The 21,431-nt window shown below is 39.5% G+C and overlaps 2 protein-coding genes across 2 annotated transcripts in view; one reads left to right on the forward strand and one right to left on the reverse strand.

Annotated features, from left to right (window-relative positions):
* Window positions 1-20,712, reverse strand: part of LOC120457341 (protein folded gastrulation) — a 32,986-nt gene extending 12,274 nt beyond the window's left edge. The window contains exons 1-3 of the mRNA XM_039644849.2: window positions 20,694-20,712; window positions 19,208-19,787; window positions 6,042-6,184 (exon numbers count right to left, since the gene is read on the reverse strand). The gene's annotated coding sequence lies outside the window, so the exon portion shown is untranslated. The remainder of the gene's footprint in view (window positions 1-6,041; window positions 6,185-19,207; window positions 19,788-20,693) is intronic.
* The window catches only part of LOC120457339 (chaoptin), a 210,111-nt gene that overhangs the window by 151,792 nt on the left and 36,888 nt on the right, over window positions 1-21,431 (forward strand). The window lies entirely within an intron of this gene.

The raw sequence follows: 21,431 nt of genomic DNA on the forward strand, positions 1-21,431 counted from the left end.
TTCCATTTTTTTGTTTCTCATGCACAATGCACATACATACATATAAGCTGTATACATTCCGTGACCGACCTAATAATTTTAAGTTCAATTAAAATAGTTCAACCTTTTTATTATAACTGCACTTTTAACTTAATCAATCGTTCTTATTGCTTCCTATTTGCTTTGGGAGTGGGTGGTGGGATTTATTTGCCTTTGACAAGACAATTAATAATATTTAAAAAACAACAATTTGTTTTTTAAACAACGTGGGCGCAACCCTTTTGGGCGACTTGTACGCGGTAAAGTGAGCGTGGCTATCTTCTGAATCGAACTGCAATCTTTATTTAAACTTTGTAGATTTTAGTTCCTGAGATATCGACGGACATGCGGACATGAATAGATTGACTCGCCTAGTTATCCTTATTAGGAATGTATGTATATACATTATAGAGTCGGATACGATGCATTCTACATCTTTTTTTGAATGAAACTAGTTTATCAAAGGAATACGTTACACTTTACGAGTAACGGATATAATACGCGCCTATAAAATTAAAAATAAACTTCTGTTTTGAATTCAAGATTTAAATATTTTACACATTTTTACATAATGTACTGTTGTGGCAGGTCGATTTGAAATAAATGTTTTTAAAGTCAACTTCTTTGGAAGCAAATACCAGGAATCCGGAATGGTTCAAGTTACTGGGAAAGAGGACGCAATAAGCACGATAGGGTCCGCTGGGGATTTTCGTGTTCGAAAAAGTGTCAAAGGTCAGCCCGAACTTGTCATTGACATTGCACGTCTGCATGGTACATAAGTGTTGCAACTACTCTGCCACACAATGGGCTTCCTTGTTTTCTACACATCCACCCCTTTCAAAAAAAAAAGAGTCTAGGCTATGTGCTGAACGTTCAATGACAAACGGGCAAGTCGAATCAATCGTCACCCTCTATCTCTGTGGCGGCGTGACGAATGACTACATAAAATAGCAGACCAGATCAGACCCAATTAGTAGATGTAGTTTCAATAGTCGTTAAACGACAAAACACAACCCATTTTAACCCGAATTAATTTTAAGCTCTGGGCAAAACACATTCCCTTGTACTGAGTCTTGTACTTTTATCAAAAGTCAGGGTCTTGTGCACAATAATTAGTGGTATTGAGAGCTGCGGAAAAAAATGAGCCAAGGAAATAACTGATAGGGTAATTTTAAAGTCAAATTTTATAAAATGTTTACATTATTTTGGTTTTATGCCTTGAGATGAGTAATATTAAGTCAGTCGATTTACTCATGACGGAATCACCTTTTCACTTAAACCCAATGTCATTATTTTCACTACGTTTACATTTACTTTTAGATATTGCACTTTCATTGTGTATCCTAAAATTCCTTAAAATCTTATAACTTCAAGGCACACCTTTACCCCTATAACGAAATATGATGAGTGGAAATTCGTGAATTAACCTTAGCCACTCAAAGCTCGAAATTAGCCCTTTGAATAGCCTCAAAATAAATTAAATAAATTTGTAAACTATTGGCAATCGATCAATTTGAATGAAAACGGAACGGAATGTTATCAAAACGAAAATCCGAAAGGGAATTTAATTTAACTCGATTTTTTACGAAATGCGATAGCTGCAGTTTTATCAATTCTGTTTTTTAATTTAGTCGTAGTATTTTTATGTAACTTCCAATGAGCACCGAGTTCGAGAGGGCCAATCAACGCCGGATAAATAAAAAAACAAAATGGGGGCTGAAAAGGGGGAAAGAAAACGATTGTTTATTATTTATTTACGTATTCGTCGTAGTTGGTGTGTTTCTTTTCGCGTATGTAGCGCGCAATTCAAGGCCAACCTATATTTGTGCCATATTTCATTGTTTGAATTATCGGGTTTTCGCCGTTTTGCCTCCGTGGGCGACGTCGTGTAAACATAGAAAAATTGCCAAATTAACTGGCCATGTGAGTTGAATGGGAAAACAGATTTTGAAACGGTATTTGGCCCGCCCGTTTGCATATTTTGGATATTTTTAACTCCGCACTGCCCGAAAGAGGGCGATGATGGTGCAAATGAACCGGTTCGTCGTGGATATTCTCAATTGAATGCAAATCAATCCCAAACTATGATTTCATGACAATCCCAAACGGTATCGCTTTCGACAGTACTGGTTGGGAATACCTCCCATCGAACTCTACAACTGCCACGACTTTTTGAACCTAATATACTTAGTTTCTAGTTTCTGTTGTCTAGTCTGTTTCTAAATATCTGTTGAAATAATGAAAAAATCAGAAGCGTGTCAAAAACTAAACTTCCGTTCTCGTTTTAAAATACCATCGAATACCTACAGTTATCCCTGTGGCAAGAATTTGGTAAAAACATCATGAAAATTCATTCATTTCCAAAAGGGGACCGATCTGCCTGTAACCTTTCAATTGGCTAACAACTTTTTGCTCGGCTATGCAAACAATTTCGCCAATTTCCATCCGTCTTTTTGGGCGTTCGTTTCGATTTTGGCTGTTGTTTTGTTCTGCTTTGTGTTTTGCGGGCTTCAGCTTTGCGGCTTATGCAACGCATTTTTTAATGAATTGTTCGACAAATCAATTTGCATATTGCGCGGCACATTTGCGGTAACAACAGGCGGGTCAACAACAAAAACAACACCAACAACAGCGGTAGCTGCCCCAAGAGGTGGCGGCGCATTTCTAACCCTCCACCCCGTCCCGACAATTTACAAAAATATTTTTGTGTTCACACTCAATTAATGCCAATTGACTGCGAAATTGCCAACACCTTTGACACGTTTCGAATGGAAATGAAAATGGACGTGGATGTGGATGTGAGAACAATCTCACCGTACGTACAGTATATATGTTCCTATACGAGCGTATATCAGCGTATCTATGTATCTGCAATGCCCAAGCCAATTTACAGGATGGGCAGAGCTCGCGGTTTCGCTCCACTGCTGGATGCAAAGTAAATCAATAAATAAATAAATTGTCACATGCAAAATTCATGAGAAAATTCTCAAAATACATCGGTCGCATTGATAACAGGCAGCCAGAACAACAACCTCGAATTATTCACATTTTAAACGCAATTGAACTTTTCGCATAAATTTTCGTGGCAAGAACTCCGGAGCTTGTGCTGTTTTTTATTGGCACATACTCGTACATACATATATGAACAGTATTAAATTGAATTAAATTAAATGTAACAGCTTAATTGATAAATAATTTGTATTGTTATTGCATTAAATCGACTGAGCCCGAGACAAAATGCGATAACATTACCCAAACTGAAATTGATGATGTGGCTGTATGTATGTGTTCGAAGCCAAGCGAAGTTCAACAGATTAATTTAATGGTAGTCTGTAAAAGATTAAACGTATACTTGCCAGTGATTTTTGGGGCCCGTAAAAATATTATCTACGTTTCTGTGACACATTAAGACATCTTACAGTGTTTTATATCAACGTTAATAAGCTGACACAGTGACACAGATTGATATTAAAACTTTGTCTATTACTGGCTTAACATGTTGTTTACATGACCATTTCATAACTCTGCCTTTTTCAATATCTAAATCCTTTAAGTAATCTTAATGGCCCTACTTTATTAGTGAAAGTCAGATTACATGAACATACAACTTTAGACTCTAGCCGATATCGGTTAAATATAATTTTTTCTCCAATCATCATATTTGATTAAGTAAGTATCGATTCTCGAATCGTAGTGATATGACTGTACTTAATCCTGTAAATATTGATCAGATATGTGTTCGAAGCTATAATCAGAAAAGAACTATGGAACATCAATTACATCAAATGTATGTATTAATAGAATTTCACATATGTAGGCAGACCCATAACATTTAGTGCATTTATTTTACACGCATTTTTGCTGATTTCTTGTTTAAACCACAGTGCAAGCGCCGCAGTCTGCTCAAGACGAAGAGCAGGGACACCAGAAAGGGACGACAATAAAATAATAAAATGAAAGAGACAAGTGCTCGCTTTTTATTTCGCTCACTTTTCTTATATATTTTTAATGGGACTTTTGGTCAATTATCTTGGGGGTTTCTTCAGCTGTGGTTATCGCTTCCGGGTTAAAATTGAAGTCATAGAAAGAGACGGCAGGAATCGGGTAAAAGAGAGACGGCAACAATTATCTTTACAGTTCTTTTGCGGTGCTTTGTTTACTAAAATTGGACACATCAGCCTTGCAGCCCTGGCAATTGCGATTCGCATGTAAATCGCGACCCTCCTGGTTTTTGCCTTTTTTTTTAGCTTGGGTTTACCCGGTTCGCGAATTTTTACGAGACTCAGCGACCTCTTTATATTCATTGCGTGTTTGCACCCGATATGCTGGGACTTGTTTTCGATTTTATTTTAATTAAAATTATGTCAACGCAATGAAAATGTTATTGAACCAGCACGAACGATGCTTGCCGACTTTTGCAACTTTTATACAATGTGCGGTAACAGCAACACCAACGATAGCAACAGCATTGCCAATTTTAATGCACACCGAACTTTCGGAGCTCCCACAATTTATGGGCTTGGTGATAAAAAAAAACAAGAAAGAACGCTATAGTCGAGTTCCCCGACTATCTGATACCCGTTACTCAGCTAGTGAAAGTGCGAAGGAGAGTCTTCAACACTGACAGTTTTTGGCGGTTTGTGGGCGTTAGAATGGGCGTGGCAAAAAGTTTTCTTGCAAGTCGATAGAAATTTACAAAACTGATACAAAAATGAAAAAATATCAATACATTTTTCAAAACTGTGGGCGTGGCAGCTTTGGGCGGTTTGTGGGCGTTAGAGTGGGCGTGGCAAAAAGTTTTTTAACAAATCGATAGAAATTTACAAGACCAATACAGAAATGAAAAAATATTTAAACATTTTTCAAAAGTGTGGGCGTGGCAGTTTTGTGCGGTTTGTGGGCGTTAGAGTGGGCGTAGCAGCATGATTCGACAAACTTGCGCTGCGTCTATGTCCCTGGAGTCTGTATGCCTAATCTCAACTTTCTAGCTTTTGTAGTTCCTGAGATCTCGACGTTCATACGGACAGACAGACGGACAGACGGACGGACAGACGGACATGGTCAAATCGACTCGGCTATTGATCCTGATCAAGAATATATATACTTTATATGGTCGGAAACGCTTCCTTCTGCCTGTTACATACTTTTCAACAAATCTAGTATACCCTTTTACTCTACGAGTAACGGGTATAATAATAAGCTTCGCGATAAGAGCAGAAAAAGAATATATGTATTTGGGAGCAATTAAGAATTTTCCAGTAGAGACTCTCAATGCTCTACGTAGAAATAGGTTGTAGGTGTAATGCAAATAAACTGCTCTATTTATTTCAATTTTATTCAGGTCGGAAGTAATACCGCCCCACAGTATCGAGTGTTACTATTAAAATGAAAAGAAACTCGGACTGCCCATAGAAATCATTTTCAACATAAGTCAGCAATAAGCAATCGTAAACAGTTTTGTTTAATCAACTAAAACAGAGGAATATGAAGTAAAAGTGCGAAAACAAATACTGAATCGAACTGAATCTGAGACCGAGCAGCAGAGTGAATGGATTTGCGAGTGGGTTCATGGGTGGGTGGGTGTTTGTGCCTGAGAAACTTGTCAACGCCCCCGCGAAATTGTTCCTTTTGCGATTTATGGCAGGAAATATATCAGCTGGTGAATATGCGCGAAAATGGAAACCTACCAAAACCAATAAGTTTAATACTCTTTTTACTCGTTTATGGAAGAGTTTGGTAACTTTCAAACGATAAGTACAAAAGTATTTGCAATACAGTTTAAATAAAAGTGAAAAGACACAGATTACAGCATTTGAAAGACATTAAATGGCATTAAAAGAATTACTTTATTAAAATATAGTTGGTCTGTTAAAATCTAAAACATATCCAAAACTAATATTGTCACCCCCTCTTAATTATTAAACTATTAAAATACATAATCGAAAGAGGCTTTTAAGAAAAGCTACAGACCTGCTCGTTCCTATTCAATAATATGTTTTTCGGCTATGAAAACCAATACTCACCCCAAGTCAGGCCACATAAAGCCAATGATATGTGAAGTGGTCGAGCTGCAGTGAAAAAAGGTCTTTCCAATCGCGCGGACAATATTTTTGCGGAATGTCAATTCTTCTTGTGGCGTTTGGTTTGGTTGTGAGCAGGGGTAGGTCTGCAATAAAAAAGAAGCATAGAGCTAAATTAAAAGCTTTGTGAGTTGAATGTAATGTTACGTTGTGCCCAATTTTTGGTGATAAGCTTTATGAAACATGAAAAAATAAAGAAGGGGATAAGAGAGGTCCATTTGTAAACAGGAAGCCTCTGACATTGAAACGAATTTACAGAGCTTATGTTTTGGGATATGTACTCAACATCCGGAAATCGATAAGTGAATTTGTGGTTCTATTGTTTTAAATATAAATAATTCATTAAGTTGCGAGTTGGATAAGTAAAGCGGAAGATTAAAATACTATTTGCCTATACAAAAATTAAAATGCCGACGAGCAATGAACATATTAAAGAAAGGTCTATAATGCCGGTCTTTAAGCGCCCAAAGTTGTTTATTATTTTCGAACTAACTTCAATTCATTTTTTTTACGATCCTTTCTTTCGACTTGCGAGCCAGTGTTGCAAATCAGAGAACTGCAAGAGTGGCATTTTTTTTTCACCCTAATCACACTCAACAAATTTGAGTGTCGGGTGCCACTCACACCTTACAAACATCCGCTCAAAATATTCGGGTGTCTGCAATCACCGTGGTTTCCGCGCACTCGAGTCAATGCGAATCACACACAAACAGGCAGAGAAAGGCAAGTGCCCAAAGAGGGATGAGTGGCAAAAACACTCATTTATGTCTCGTAGACACCCGGGTGCCTGCTAAATAAATCCTTTTTCTTTTTAAAATGATAAAAAAAACAAGAGAGAACTCTATAGTCGAGTTCCCCGACTATCTGATACCCGTTACTCAGCTAGTGGAAGGGAGAAGGAGAGTCTTAAACACAATTTTTGGCGGTTTGTAGGCGTTATAGTGGGCGTGGCAGAGAGTTTTTTGGCAAATCGATAGAAATTTACAAGACCAATATAAAAATGAAAAAATATCAAAACATTTTTCAAAAGTGTGGGCGTAGCAGCTTTGGGCGGTTTGTGGGCGTTAGAGTGGGCGTGGCAACATGAATCGACAAACTTGCGCTGCTTCTATGTCTCTGGAGTCTGTATGCTTAATCTCAACTTTCTAGCTTTTGTAGTTCCTGAGATCTCGACGTTCATACGGACGGACAGACGGACGGACGGACGGACGGACGGACAGACGGACAGACGGACGGACAGACGGACATGGCCAGATCGACTTGGCTATTGATCCTGATCAAAACAAGAGAGAACGCTATAGTCGAGTTCCCCGACTATCTGATACCCGTTACTCAGCTAGTGGAAGGGAGGAGAGTCTTAAACAAAGTTTTTGGGGGGATTTTAGGCGTTATAGTGGGCGTGGCAGAAAGTTTTTTGGCAAATCGATAGAAATTTACAAGACCAATACGAAAATAAAAAAATATCAAAACATTTTTCAAAAGTGTGGGCGTAGCAGCTTTGGGCGGTTTGTGGGCGTTAGAGTGGGCGTGGCAAAATGTTTTTTGGTAAATCGATAGAAAATTACAAGACTAATACAAAAATGAAAAAATATCAAAACATTTTTCAAAAGTGTGGGCGTGGCCGTTTTTGGCGGTTTGTGGGCGTTAGAGTGGGCGTGGCAACATGAATCGACAAACTTGCGCTGCGTCTATGTCTCTGGAGTCTGTATGCTTAATCTGAACTTTCTAGCTTTTGTAGTACCTGAGATCACAGCGTTCATACGGACGGACAGACAGACGGACAGACGGACAGACGGACATGGTCATATCGACTCGGCTATTGATCCTGATCAAGAATATATATACTTTATATGGTCGGAGACGCTTCCTTCTGCCTGTTACATACTTTTCAACGAATCTAGTATACCCTTTTACTCTACGAGTAACGGGTATAAAAATAATGGTCTTAACGGTCATTTTCTATGTCGCCTACTAGAAATTCAAGATCGTGTTTTCTAATGGCTTTCATGGGCGTTCATGGGGCGGGATCCCCAGGCGAGGGGTTGAGTGGTAGGGCCCGGGCTAAAACTCGTCCAGGAATCAAGCGAGCAACCAGAAAGCAGCCAGAAAGCCAGCGAAGAGCAAATCAAGAAAGATAATAAAAATAAAACGAGTGAGAAATGTCGCCAAGTGCCAAAAACAAGTTTAAATGTCAAAATGAAACTCCCAGACGACAAAAAAAACCAGAGAGAACGCTATAGTCGAATTTCCCGACTATCTGATACCCGTTACTCAGCTGGTGGAAGTGCAAAGGAGAAATTTCCACACTGACAGCTTTTAGCGTTTTGTGGGCGTTAGAGTGGGCGTGTCGAAAATTTTTTCTATTGAAATTTACAAGACTAATTCAAAAATTTAAAATATATAAAAACAATTTTCAATAGTGTGGAAGTGGCAGTTTTGAGCGGTTTGTGGGCGTTAGAGTGGGCGTGGCAACATGAATTGACAAACTTGCGCTGCTTCTGTGTCCCTGGAGTCTGTGTGCTTAATCTCAACTTTCTAGCTTTTTAAGTTCCTGAGATCTCAGCGTTCATACGGACGGACAGACAGACGGACATGGCCAGATCGAGTCGGCTATTGATCCTGATCAAGAATATAAATACATTATACATATATATATACTTTATATGGTCGGAAACGCTTCCTTCTGCCTGTTACATACTTTTCAACGAATCTAGTTTAATCTTTTACTCTACGAGTATCGGGTATACTAAGGTAAATAAAACCGAGCGGGGCAACAACAATTACTGCAAGTTGCTGGGGCGCCGTACCCGCAACAAAAATCAAATTAGCGCCTGTTGCAATCGACGGCCGTTGTTATTAAATTTGTTGTTTTTTCGGCATGTTTTTAATGCCGTTCATAATTCGCGCTTATGCAAAAAATGCTTAAATTAAACGCAATCTTTTTACTTGTTTTCTTCTGGCAATAAAAACGGGGAACAACTGCAATAACAACAATCGCAACGAGTTGGCGACGAAGACATATAAATGATAATCATTATAAGTCCGTTAAAATTTATGAACAATGAAAACTTCAACGACCACAAAAATTTCAGGGAGGGCGGGGTAGTGTGGAAGTGTGGCTCAGATTAAGAAGACGTCAAACAAATCCGCATCCAGATACGAAAAGGGGTCGAATTGATCGGAGACTAAGGCGAATTATCTAACTAGTTCTAGGTAAATCAGAGCCACTAGTTATATAAGCCATTGACTCCTCCGCACGTTTAAAAAGAGTAGTTTTGGTATCCAGTTGTATGATGTGTTATTTTACGTCAACTTGGACTCTTTCGATATTTTCGCTACCCCGTAGCTGCTAGCCCGATAATTATCTATGGGATAGGCAGGTCGCAGGTCGTGACCCCCGTAGTCTTCAAAACAGAGTTCTAGACAAGAACTGCGGCCAAGACCGATTAGTGTTCGATTAACTGCGCTTAACGATGACAAGGAGATAACCTCATCATCATCAGCTTGTATGGTCGGTGGAGTCTACAGCCTTTGGATGAAATAAACCAGCTCCAATCTCATAGATTGGGGGCTTTGCCCACCGAAAAGGGGGTGGAGTGAGTGAGGGCGTGCCAGAGCAGTAATCTTTATCAATATTGACATACGAAAGCGGACCCAGCTACACGGCGATGGAATTTGCCTTCTACAGACACATTTCTGTTCAGATCGCGTGCGGAATCACCAAAATGTAGAATTGTGGAACCTTGCACTTTTACGGTACACAAAACACAATACTCAATTTGTCCCAGTGCAGGACACCGCATAAGGAGAGTCACTGTTCTTGACCCTCGAATTGTTTTTCGCAATTGTTTGCATCGTTGCTGGCTTTTTGCGACTTTCCTCAAACTGATTTATGTTTCGATTTCGATTAGCCCATGAAGAGCGCCCGCCGCAATGCTCTCTGTTCGGCTCGGATCGGTTCGGTTACCCAAAGTCATTAAACTTTCTATGCTGGGCTTATCACTGTTGTTGCAGTTGCTACAGTGGCTACAGTGGCTACAGGGGCTACAGTGTCTACAGTGGCTACAGTGGCTATAGTTGCCGCTGACGTGCTAGCCGCAAGCAACATGTTGCAGTTGGCCGCAACGCATGCCGATCACCCGCTCATTAGCCCAGTGATTTTGGACGCGGCGGGCAAGTAATAATAAGGCAATAAGGCATCTATTGCAGCGCTGATTTATCTGGCGTCTCACGCTCGCGAAGGGCCTGGTCGTGATCCTCCGGCCAGTTGCCATGGGATAGTGGATGAGGGAGGGGGGATGGGCGAATGGGGGAATGGGGGATATTGGCCACCCATGAATTCAACTTTCAACTTGCCGCGCGCCTCGTTTAGTCATCAGCATCAATTCAATTGCTTCGCACTACAAAACATTGACAGCGGTATAGCTTGCAACTCTCGATGCTGGTGCTGAGTACATACATATATGTATATGTTATTGAGTGCACTCAAAGAAACATTTATCCAATTGTTTAGTAATCAAAAATCAAAGAATGCCATATGTAATTATGCAACGAAACTTATTTTCATTTCGTATTGATAAACTCTTTTAAAATTCGACAGTAAATAACCCGAATGATAAGGCTAACTAAACGGCTATTATTGAAAAGTAATTATGTATAAATATTGCTGTAAATGTTCGAATGCAAAGCTTCGATCTGACACTGTACATCTGTATCTGCGGCATGACAGAATTCGTGGCCACATGACCCCCTCTCCACCCTCTCCACTTCTTCGCCAGCTGAGGGCGACTTCGGTTCATGGGAATACGCTCCAGAAGATGCCACATACAGCAAACCAGATTTGCTGCATGTGCCGCTAACTGCAGCCAATATGCAGCACCCAGCACCAGCAACATTAACATTAGCATCAACTGCTGCAGCTGCTGCAAACTTTGACCCCGCGCTGCATTCTCAGGCATTCGAGTGGGTGCCACCAGGGGTGGTGGCCAGGGGGCTTCTTCGAGGGGAGGTGTGCACTTCCGAGGGCCAGTGGAAACTGCATGCTTGCAATTTGCTGTCGCAACAATTTTACACCCGTACAATACAATGCGAATCGCTGCTGCGGCTGGCTGCTGCAAGTGTTTCGTGCTTTGTGTTTCGTGTTTCGGGACCTATTGTTGGCAGATCTGGTTGTCTGTCAGTCGGTCATGTGGCCGAGCAATTGATCATGCCATGCTCTGTGCACAGTAGCAACATTAACGCCCAGCAGCACAAAGGCGCCTCACAAAGAAAGAAAGTTCTACAGGAATTTCCGCTCGGATTTCTTGAAATTTAACCCTCTTTTTTCCGGCTAATAATTATGTGAGGTTTTCGGTCATCATGAAAACCAAAAAAATTCCAGAATGTGTCCAAAGTTGTCCACATTGGCAGTGCGTTTTATTTAAATGAAACAACGGCATATAATTTGTTGCAAATGTTCAATTTAAGTATGTATGTACTCAAATGTATTTCCTTATCTTCTGGATATTTGTAAGATTGTAGTTTACGCATAAGTAAGTGTTAGTTGATGGTGTTTAATGGTTTAAAATGAATGCTTTTTACACGCTGTTTAATTAGGTAATAATCTCATCGGCTTATGGTGTTTGTTTGCTTAAAAGGGCTGTGTTTCTGTCATTACACGGAAAACCCCAAAAACGCAACATTCTGCATAATAAACTACAGCAACAGCAACCTTAACAACACTGCGGCAAAATGGTACCATAAACAAGAAGTTACATAGCATAAAGTGCCAAAAAATATGGCAAAATATAATACAGAAGTGTGCGAAAAAATGCCAAAAACCGAACCAGAATTTTCCACCAAAACATCTCCTGGCCACCGCAAACAGCTGTAACGAACGCCAACAATTACACCAGCTATGTACATCAGCGGCACGGCAGCAACAACACGAAAACCGGCAACAACACTAGCAACCACACCAGCAACACCCCCACGTTGGCAACACCAGGAATATCAGCAATATTGAGTCGCTGGCAAACACGCGTTTTTATTTTGCGCGGATCCAAAACATGCAAAGCAAATGCTTTGCATTCCATCAACGCCCGCTCAATGGCCGCCCTCACCTGCCACGCCCCCGCCCATTCAGTGTCCCCCGCCCTAAAAACCCAGAAGCCGAATTGTAGGCTCTGGGCCTGGAACACAACGATAGCATTGTCAAAACATATGTATGCTTTCACACTTGCCGCGCTCGAACATAAAATGGAGAAAATGGGGAAACGGCAGAAAAACTAGTGGGGGGAGAGTGGATGCACGAAAAACTACAGGCAAAATTGTCGGAGTTCCAAATGCGAACGACCCGGGAAACAAGCCAAATGGAGAACTAGGAAGGGAAAGTCTTGGGAAAACGTCTTTGAAAAGGGGGGAAACAGATGAATCGTGACATCCTCCAAGATGAAGAAGCAGTCTTTCTCAAAATCCTAACTAACAAATGATAAATAAATACAAGGGGTCTCTTCCATTGACATCAATAACAAAAACAAGAAAGAACGCTATAGTCGAGTTCCCGACTATCTGATACCCGTTACTCAGCTAGTGAAAGTGCGAAGGAGAGTCTTCAACACTGACAGTTTTTGGCGGTTTGTGGGCGTTAGAGTGGGCGTGGCAAAAAGTTGTCTTGCAAGTCGATAGAAATTTACAAAACTGATACAAAAATGAAAAAATATCAAAACATTTTTCAAAACTGTGGGCGTGGCAGCTTTGGGCGGTTTGTGGGCGTTAGAGTGGGCGTGGCAAAAAGTTTTTTAACAAATCGATAGAAATTTACAAGACTACTACAAATATGAAAAAATATCAAAACATTTTTCAAAAGTGTGGGCGTGGCAGTTTTGTGCGGTTTGTGGGCGTTAGAGTGGGCGTGGCAGCATGATTCGACAAACTTGCGCTGCGTCTATGTCCCTGGAGTATGCCTAATCTCAACTTTCTAGCTTTTGTAGTTCCTGAGATCTCGACGTTCATACGGACAGACAGACGGACAGACGGACGGACGGACAGACGGACAGACGGACGGACAGACGGACATGGCCAGATCGACTCGGCTATTGATCCTGATCAAGAATATATATACTTTATATGGTCGGAAACGCTTCCTTCTGCCTGTTACATACTTTTCAACGAATCTAGTATACCCTTTTACTCTACGAGTAACGGGTATAATAAACGGTTTCATAATTGAATTTATTATTTGATTACATACTCTTTATATTCAGGTAAAACTGATACGTAACGTAAGATGACGTCTTCTATTAGAAATAATTAATTGAATAAAAACCTTTTGTAAAAGCTTTAGAAGAAAAATGGAAAACATATTCTATGTATTTTATTCTAAAAGCACTTTGGATACGTAGCAGTCCACGTAGTAACGATGAGCACCGAGAATTGTACGGCCATATCGTGCTACGGTTGTCCGATAAGAACCACTAATTTACTTGAAATTATTATTTAATTGTAATATTAATATTAATCTAATCGAATCTAGTTTACCCTCTTACTAAACGAGTAACAAATCGAAATATGGAAAATGTTTTTATAACTGGCACACCATTAAATATGACTTCCGACGTATGTATACAAATTGTTGGAAACATTTTGAAGTCTTTATTACAAACCTCTATAATTTAGTTAGACCCACGTATTTTCTCTCTCTGAGTTTCCAGCACCAACACCACGAAACATATTGAAATTATAAAATCTTCGTTGCATATTCTTTTCAAGTTGAAACCCTTTCGTAAACTCACTTTATTCACCAGAAAACATTTATTCATCAGAAAACCAGAAAACATTCCCACATTTTGAAAGATGGAAACATATTTTGTAGGAGCCATATCATTGAATTTGCAACCAATTAATCTGTTCGCCCAGTTGGCGCTCATTTTCCGAACACGTAAGCTGAGTGCTAGTCACTATTTCGTCTGGCAGAGCTTATTTTGCGTCTATTTTCATGTCTCTTGGCCATCTTTTCGCTCTCCTTACAGTTTATAACATCGCAGTGCTCACTACGCGCGGGGAATGATTAAATCATTTAGCCAAAAACAAAACACAGAGGAAGCACAGTGTAAATGGAAATCAAAACGGAATATAAAATGTGTAATAAAGTGTAATAAAAAAGAATTGTAAGCGGAAGTGGCAGCGACGCATTCAGCTGGAACAGAAACGGACTTATATGGAGAAACGGAAGAAAGAGTCATCATAAAGAGAGAAGAACGGCCGCGGCGTGCGATGGAAATTACGAGCACTGTCCACGGACAAGAACAATATAAAATCGCATTGTAATAGCAGCAACAACAGCAACACTGTGCTGGGGGCAGTGCACCTGCGACTATATCCATTGGCGCCCGTACAGCTATAGTCGCTACACTCAGAAAACTGAAGAACGAATAATTTGAGAACGAACGTTCTTAAAAATGTACTGTGTCGTACTTAAAATTTTTAAGACAACCGTTCTTGGAATAAGTACTAGTTGTACTCGAATTACACATTTCAAAAGCGATATTATTAATACTCATGGAAAACAAAGGTTTGTCTTTTCTCATTTATGTATATTCCTTGATCATTTTATGCGGCCAATTTTAAAAGAATATACACAAAAAATATAAGAAGTTTAAACTAAAATTTATGCGATCGAAAAATCTCCAGCCATTCGACTTCTTACACTTGTTTATATCGATTACATACATTTCTGTGTTGTTGAAGAAACATATGTTTTTTCGATAATCGATTGCAACACGGCGCTCATTTAGTGTCAAAAAGTTCCTGGAGTAACAAGTACAAAGTGAATTAAGTGAAATAATTGAAGAATAATGTGAAAATGGGCACGGTGTGCAGGGTAAGTAGAAATCTTTAAATAAAGTATGTAATATACATACATAAAAAGTCGGTGGCCTATGCACGTGTTTGCATGCACGCATATGTATGCGTATGCATGTATGTGTATAAAACTTTTGTGTTGCCAAATGTTACTTCTAAAAGAAATAAATCTATAAATTAATGTGTAATATTTACAGTTAAAAATCGACTTCTGGGAAATACGCCCAGAGAATGAGCATGCATTGGTTTTTAAATAGGACGACCTGAAGCGCAGTGTTTCTTTTTTACGATAGGAAGATTAAAAACCATCTCAGCAGGCAACAGCTTACCGAAGCACAGCCGGCAATAAATGAAGGTAATATAACTAATAACAAAATTTTTATTTACTTATTGTTATATTTGTCTTTCTTCGTTTTTGATAGATACCCAGGACTCTATTTGTTATTTTGCTTGACACCGCGTTTCGTTAAATATGTTTAGCTGTAAGAACTTTAAGAAAAGTGTAACAATTTAATTTTTAAGAAAAAAATTATGGAAGTTTTTATGTATATATTTACTATATATAAGAATAACAAAACTATTAAAGTCGTGTAAATAAACAATAAATATGATTCGTTCTTAAAACAAAAGTGTTTGCTCTGAAAATAAAAATACTCATACTTCAGTTTTAAATTTGTACAATTTAAACCGTGAATTAATAATGCACATATTAAAATTGGACGAGTTTGGGTCAAGTATTTTTAATATTTATTTTAAGTATTTCCCATACTTAAAGCAGTACATTTATCGTACTTGGATCCAGAACGTTCGTTCTCAAATTCATAATTTCGGTCTCAAATTATTCGTTCTTGAATTAAAATTTTTGTCCTTGAATCAAAAAAATTCGAGTTTACCGTACTTTCGATGCGGTTCGTTCTTGATTTGATATCGAAAAGCGTTAATTTTTCCCTGAGTGTACAATTCCGATTCCGAGTCCGATGGAGTCGCGGCGATAGACACTGCCCCAAGCCGCACTCTGCTTCCGCTTGCCGCCGCCACAGCAGCAACACAACAACAGCGGCAACATCAACAGAAACAGCAGAACGAACCGCAACGGCAGCAACAACCGCTAGCGCACACGCAAAAAAACACTCAAATCTTACGAAAATCCTGTATTTTTTAATGAGTTTAAAAGATGCCCCGTTTTTAAGATCAATGTAGTGTTACACGGAAAACAACGCGCGCAAAATTCGTAGATATTTAAGATTGTAAAACTTAAGATCTATTTCCTTTTGAAGCACGTTACTTTACGAGGACAGACAATTTTGAAGGACCTAAGGACCTTTGCATATTCGTAAGAAGCTTCCAATTGCAATGGCACTGATGTTGTGAATAATTCAGAAGTACACGCTGCCCTTGACAAAACTCGACGAAACTATATTTCCCGCTGTGCAGCCGTGGCAACCGAAAGGGTGTAACAGGTTCTGCCCCAGTAGCAGCCGCCCCCATTTCGTCGCCGCCCCGCCCGTCCCTCACAGTCCCCTCTCGTAACCACCCTCTGGAGCTGAGGCACCTGTTCGTCGACACTTTGACGCTTGGCTGGTTTTAGGCGAGCGCGCTGCGCGCTGCGTGCTACGCTTGTGACTTGGCGATGACTCAGCCTAACGTGCTTCGCCCGAGAAGCCCCATGCTACGCCCCTCGTCCGCAAATTCACCCGCCTTCATGCCTAAATAACCATGCGGGGGTGTGGGGGCAGAGGAGGGGGAAACGCGCCGCTGCACATGGGGCTCAAAGTCGAAAAGGGGGTCGCAAGCTACTGGTGGGGGCGGTCGTAAAGGGGGTCTAGGCAGGTGGACCCTGCGCTCTAACGGCGAATATGTATTGCCTTATTAGCATGGGCAGCCCAAACTCATGTTCAACAGGTGAATAACTGACTAACTGAATGGCATGGGGAATGAATGGGGAAATGATCCCAAAATGAGATAAGTAAACAATGCAATTGCAGGGCTGGCTTCTGGACCAGAACTGAAGTAAATGGGACCATATATCAAGATGGTGAGCATATGTGTATTTATGCGGCGACTGACAATGTCCTCCACTCCGGAGCTCTTTTGGTCTGTGTAGTTACCATTTTTGTACATATTATTCATAGGGATTCTGCTCTCTATATCCATAAATTTCTACTTTGTTACTTTATTACTGGCTACTGCGCTGGCCTAAGCTTTTCACAACCACTCTTTCAAGCCAATGTTCCATACATTTAAGTACTTCCAGGTAAGAACTTTTTCGGAACTTCCTACGTAAGCATTAGCCCATTTCAGGGAATCCGCTTAAAAGCATAGTATAGAATGGGAAATAGATTCCAAAAATTCCAGAAGAAACGTTCCCCAAGTTTTTCGTGTAAGTGGAGGTCGTATATCGGCATCGGCATCGGTATTTTGGGCCTTCAGGCACGTACTGCCCTACGGATCGCCCATCCGATGCTGTTTGCCCCGATGCAGCTGAATCAATTTTACCACGGCTATATAGCCATGGGCACAAGACTCTTAAAGAGCCTCGAAAATAAATTCGTGATAGATTCGTTTTTTTCGGTTGCTGATTTCATTCCACGTTCTCTGAGGGGTATCAACATATAGGCATTGCTCGCAGAGTAATATGGTAAACTAAGTTCGCGGAAAAGTATATAACAGGAAACGTTCCGACCCTTTTAGATATATGATCTTAAATTGGATCGGAAGACTATAGCTGCAATTATAATTCTAATTGGATAGGGTTAGGACATGGGTTAAATTAGTTAAAAGCAAAGATTAGTCATCAATTTCATATGAAGGCTAGGCTTAAAATTCACTAGCAGAGTGACGGGTATCTGATATTCGAGGCAAGTGTGGAAAGTCTGGCAGTCTAGCAGCCTGGCCGTCTGGGCTCCGCGCAGTTCCCCACGAACTCTGCATATCCATATAGTAAATATATACCATCACAATCGCCGGAATTTGATTTTCGTGCCGTCTGTAACACTTTCTAATGCTGATAATGACTTTAGGAGCATTTTGTGGGCGTTTTCGTACTTGCACAGAAAACATTTCGTAGTTTATATGTCTGCGCCATAAAAACGAGTACAGGGGACAAAACTACTAAGTAAATACATGGATATTGCCATTTTTCTCAGTGTGCAATTTTCAACCCGAATGTCAACAATTTCCCAGCCACTCGAGTGCGTTGCCACCCTTCCAACTGTTTTTTTTCGGACAGCCGGTTAAATGCAATTAACTTGGTTACACTTTCATGAGGGACTGAAATTTGGTTCCGAAATTCGTTCATGGTTTGCTCTCAGTTTTTATTTTAAGCCACAATGTGTTTAACGTCCAGCGGAACTGATCACTTTGCCACTTCGGCGCTGATAGGGTCGCTGCGTGACTTCATCGTCATTATCATTATTATGTCCACTGCCAGAGACCCAGAGACCCAGAGACCCATGGAGCTCATCTCTATAAACATAATCGTGAACTCACTTGTTTGGCTTAAGTGCGAACCCTTATAAGACACCTAATGCGCCTCGAATCCGGTTTATTTAACCAGCGCGCATTTAACCAATCGAATGTAACCAGTAATTAACCAGTTGGTTGTATGATGACACTAAGGATATCATTCATTGTGGTCACATCGTGACATGAGTCTTGCAATTAATAGTACAACACTTGATAAGATTGGGGAAATGTGCACGTGGCTGTTGTTTGTTCAATAAGTGCTTCTACTATTTAACTACTTTTGTTATTTATCAGTTTCTCGGTTCATTCAAGAGATATCATACATATTAACTTGCAAGCACTCTGACTTAGCCAGGTTGAGTCCATTTGGACGCGTAATAGCGAGGTAATTTCGAAAAACATTACTCTAAATACCTCGCGATTAGGTCACTAAAGATCCCAAGAGTGAGCTCTGCATCTGCAGAATGGCTAGATTTCCCACATCCGCAGAGTCAGAAGGTCAGCATCGGGCGTGAACCCGGAAAATCCCCGAGGATAAGCCCACGAAAGTGAGACATCCCGAGAGCACATCCGACCAAATAATGCACAAGGATGTTGCAGGAGAACCAGGAACGTGAGGGATACTGTGAGTTTCGGGTCCGAAATGCGAATTTGCAGGGCTGTACAAATTTCGCTGGTTTCGTTACAATTGAATTTGCATTAAAGAACAAGCTTCTCAGCGGAAAGCAATGAATTCGATGGGAATGGGAATTATAAAAAACACATAAAGTTTAAACAAAAATGCATATGTACAATCCACTTACTTTTTCTGTTTTATATCCCAAAATAAAGACGTCGAAGTCCAAGAAGGTGCGCTGCTTTTGCTTTTCGATTCTTCTTTATCTTTCCCCGGCTTTTGCTGTTGTTGTGGTTCGATTGTAGGTTAATACCAAGTTGTTGTAAAAATAAATTTGCATATAAATAAATAATAAACACCACAAATTGGCTCGTTTTGAATTTCGTTTGATGGCGGTTCAGTTTTTTTTGGATTGGTTATTTAAGAATATTAGATATTTTATATTTTTGCTGGTTGCTAGCTGGTTGGAGCCAGTTTAAACTTCTTTATTAGCTACTAAATTTTGTTCAGTTGCTTAAAGTTTTTCCGGCGCTGGTTGCCTTTCATTTTTCACTGCACTTGTATCGACTTTCGTCACTGCATTTATTATTGTTACTCTTATTAAGACAACACACTGTTTATTATTTAATTTTTTTTATGTTTTATCTACATATTTTATTTCTCCAACTGTATCACATGTATTATTTCATTCACATTGACTTTTGTGCACTCAAAAAAAAAAAAAACACTACAAAAAATCGACTTCAAAGGGTATATATTGTAACACACTGTTGGGGAAGAAAATCGAAAAGGGAATTAATTGAATATTTATTGAATACAATAAAAAAAAAATTGCCTGCAATAGAAGCTTCCATGTGCACCAAAAAAAACTTCAGATTATGAAATAAATACGTAATTACCTCCTTTTTTGCGGAATAGAGGAATATCATTTTGAAACTACGTTATCTAAATATTTGTAATTCAAGGAGCATTGAAGTATTAGTCTTTTAAAATTGATCTTGGTTTTTTCAGTGCACATAGGCGAATCTATATGCACAGGGCACATATATTTTTAAGATTATAAATTATCGGACGCCTGTTGCTGTAAAGCCAACAACAATAGCACAACAACAACTGTTTCACAATGTAGTATATACACAAAAGTATAGTATATTAATACACGCTTCGTAGTATGTATTTTATTTTACTTTACTTTATTTTCATTTGGGTCGTTCTCTTTTTCCTGTTTCCTTTCACAGATATGCCATCGCATGTTTTTTTTTCGTTTTGTTTTAGAGTTTAGGTTCTCGTTCAAATCCAAATTGAAATCGGGTCAAATTTAGAAAAAATAAAGACTGGCCAAAACAAAAAAATTAAGAAAAAATAAAACCGAAAAGCACACGAAAAAACGTTGCAATTTTTTTAAGGGGATGCATTTAAAATGGGAATTTATAAGAAATATTAAATCTTCACAATATACATGTTATTTTTTTTGCTTTTGAGTTATTTGCACGTTTTGGCCGATTGCACAAGTCTCTTAAATTTTCAATTTGTATTAAAAATTCAATCGAAACAAAATATTGTTGTTTTTGTCATTTGCTATTGCTGGTGACTTTCCCCCGCTTTCTTCCCCTCTCATTTCTTTCAAGTTCTTTTCGCAAAGACACTGCAGAGGCGGAAAAGAGAGCACGCACCGTTACCGATCACGTTCACAGTTGTTTTTTGAATGAGAAGCGACTTCGAAAAGCGGGCGTCGACGTCGGCGCCGCAGTCACCGTGACAGGCAGAGAGTGCGAGAGAGGATTTTCAGCGGTCAGATATAAATATATACATGCAATTATATACATATATACAGGCATTCGGCAATGATCTGAGCCAAGAGAAACGAAGTGTTTAGAGAACTCTCTTTGAAGAGCGCGCTTAAGCCGCGCTCAGTTTTCACTGCTCTTAGTTTGCAACTGCACTGAGAAATCATATTGCTGTTTGGGTCGTGCATTATTAAATGAATGTCTTTAATTCAAAGCAAGATGCATTGTGCATTGCCAAACATTAATTTAGCAAACATAAATTTAGCTAGTGCGATAAAGAAAAAAAATTCTCTAGTGTTTTGGTTGGCAAAAAAAAAATAGGATTATCTTCCAATAAGTTTGATGCTTTAATAGATTTAATTGATTCGTTTGGCTTGGCATTGGTATATCCGATACTTGATTTACATTTATTTCTGTTTCGTTCTCCTGATCTGTTTCCATCAAGCTTATAAATTAAACCTATTTCACATTGATCACCTTGCCCTTGGTACAAGACTATACTTTCCCAATTAAAACGTATAGAATTACAAGATGCCGAAACCCTTTGTGCGTTATAAGCCTAAACACGCCTGTTTTGAAATTTTTTTCCAAGTGTTAAATAGTAAAAACCAAAAAAGGCGCTAC

The sequence above is a fragment of the Drosophila santomea genome, chromosome X (genome assembly GCF_016746245.2).
Source record: "Drosophila santomea strain STO CAGO 1482 chromosome X, Prin_Dsan_1.1, whole genome shotgun sequence".
NCBI lineage: Eukaryota > Metazoa > Arthropoda > Insecta > Diptera > Drosophilidae > Drosophila > Drosophila santomea.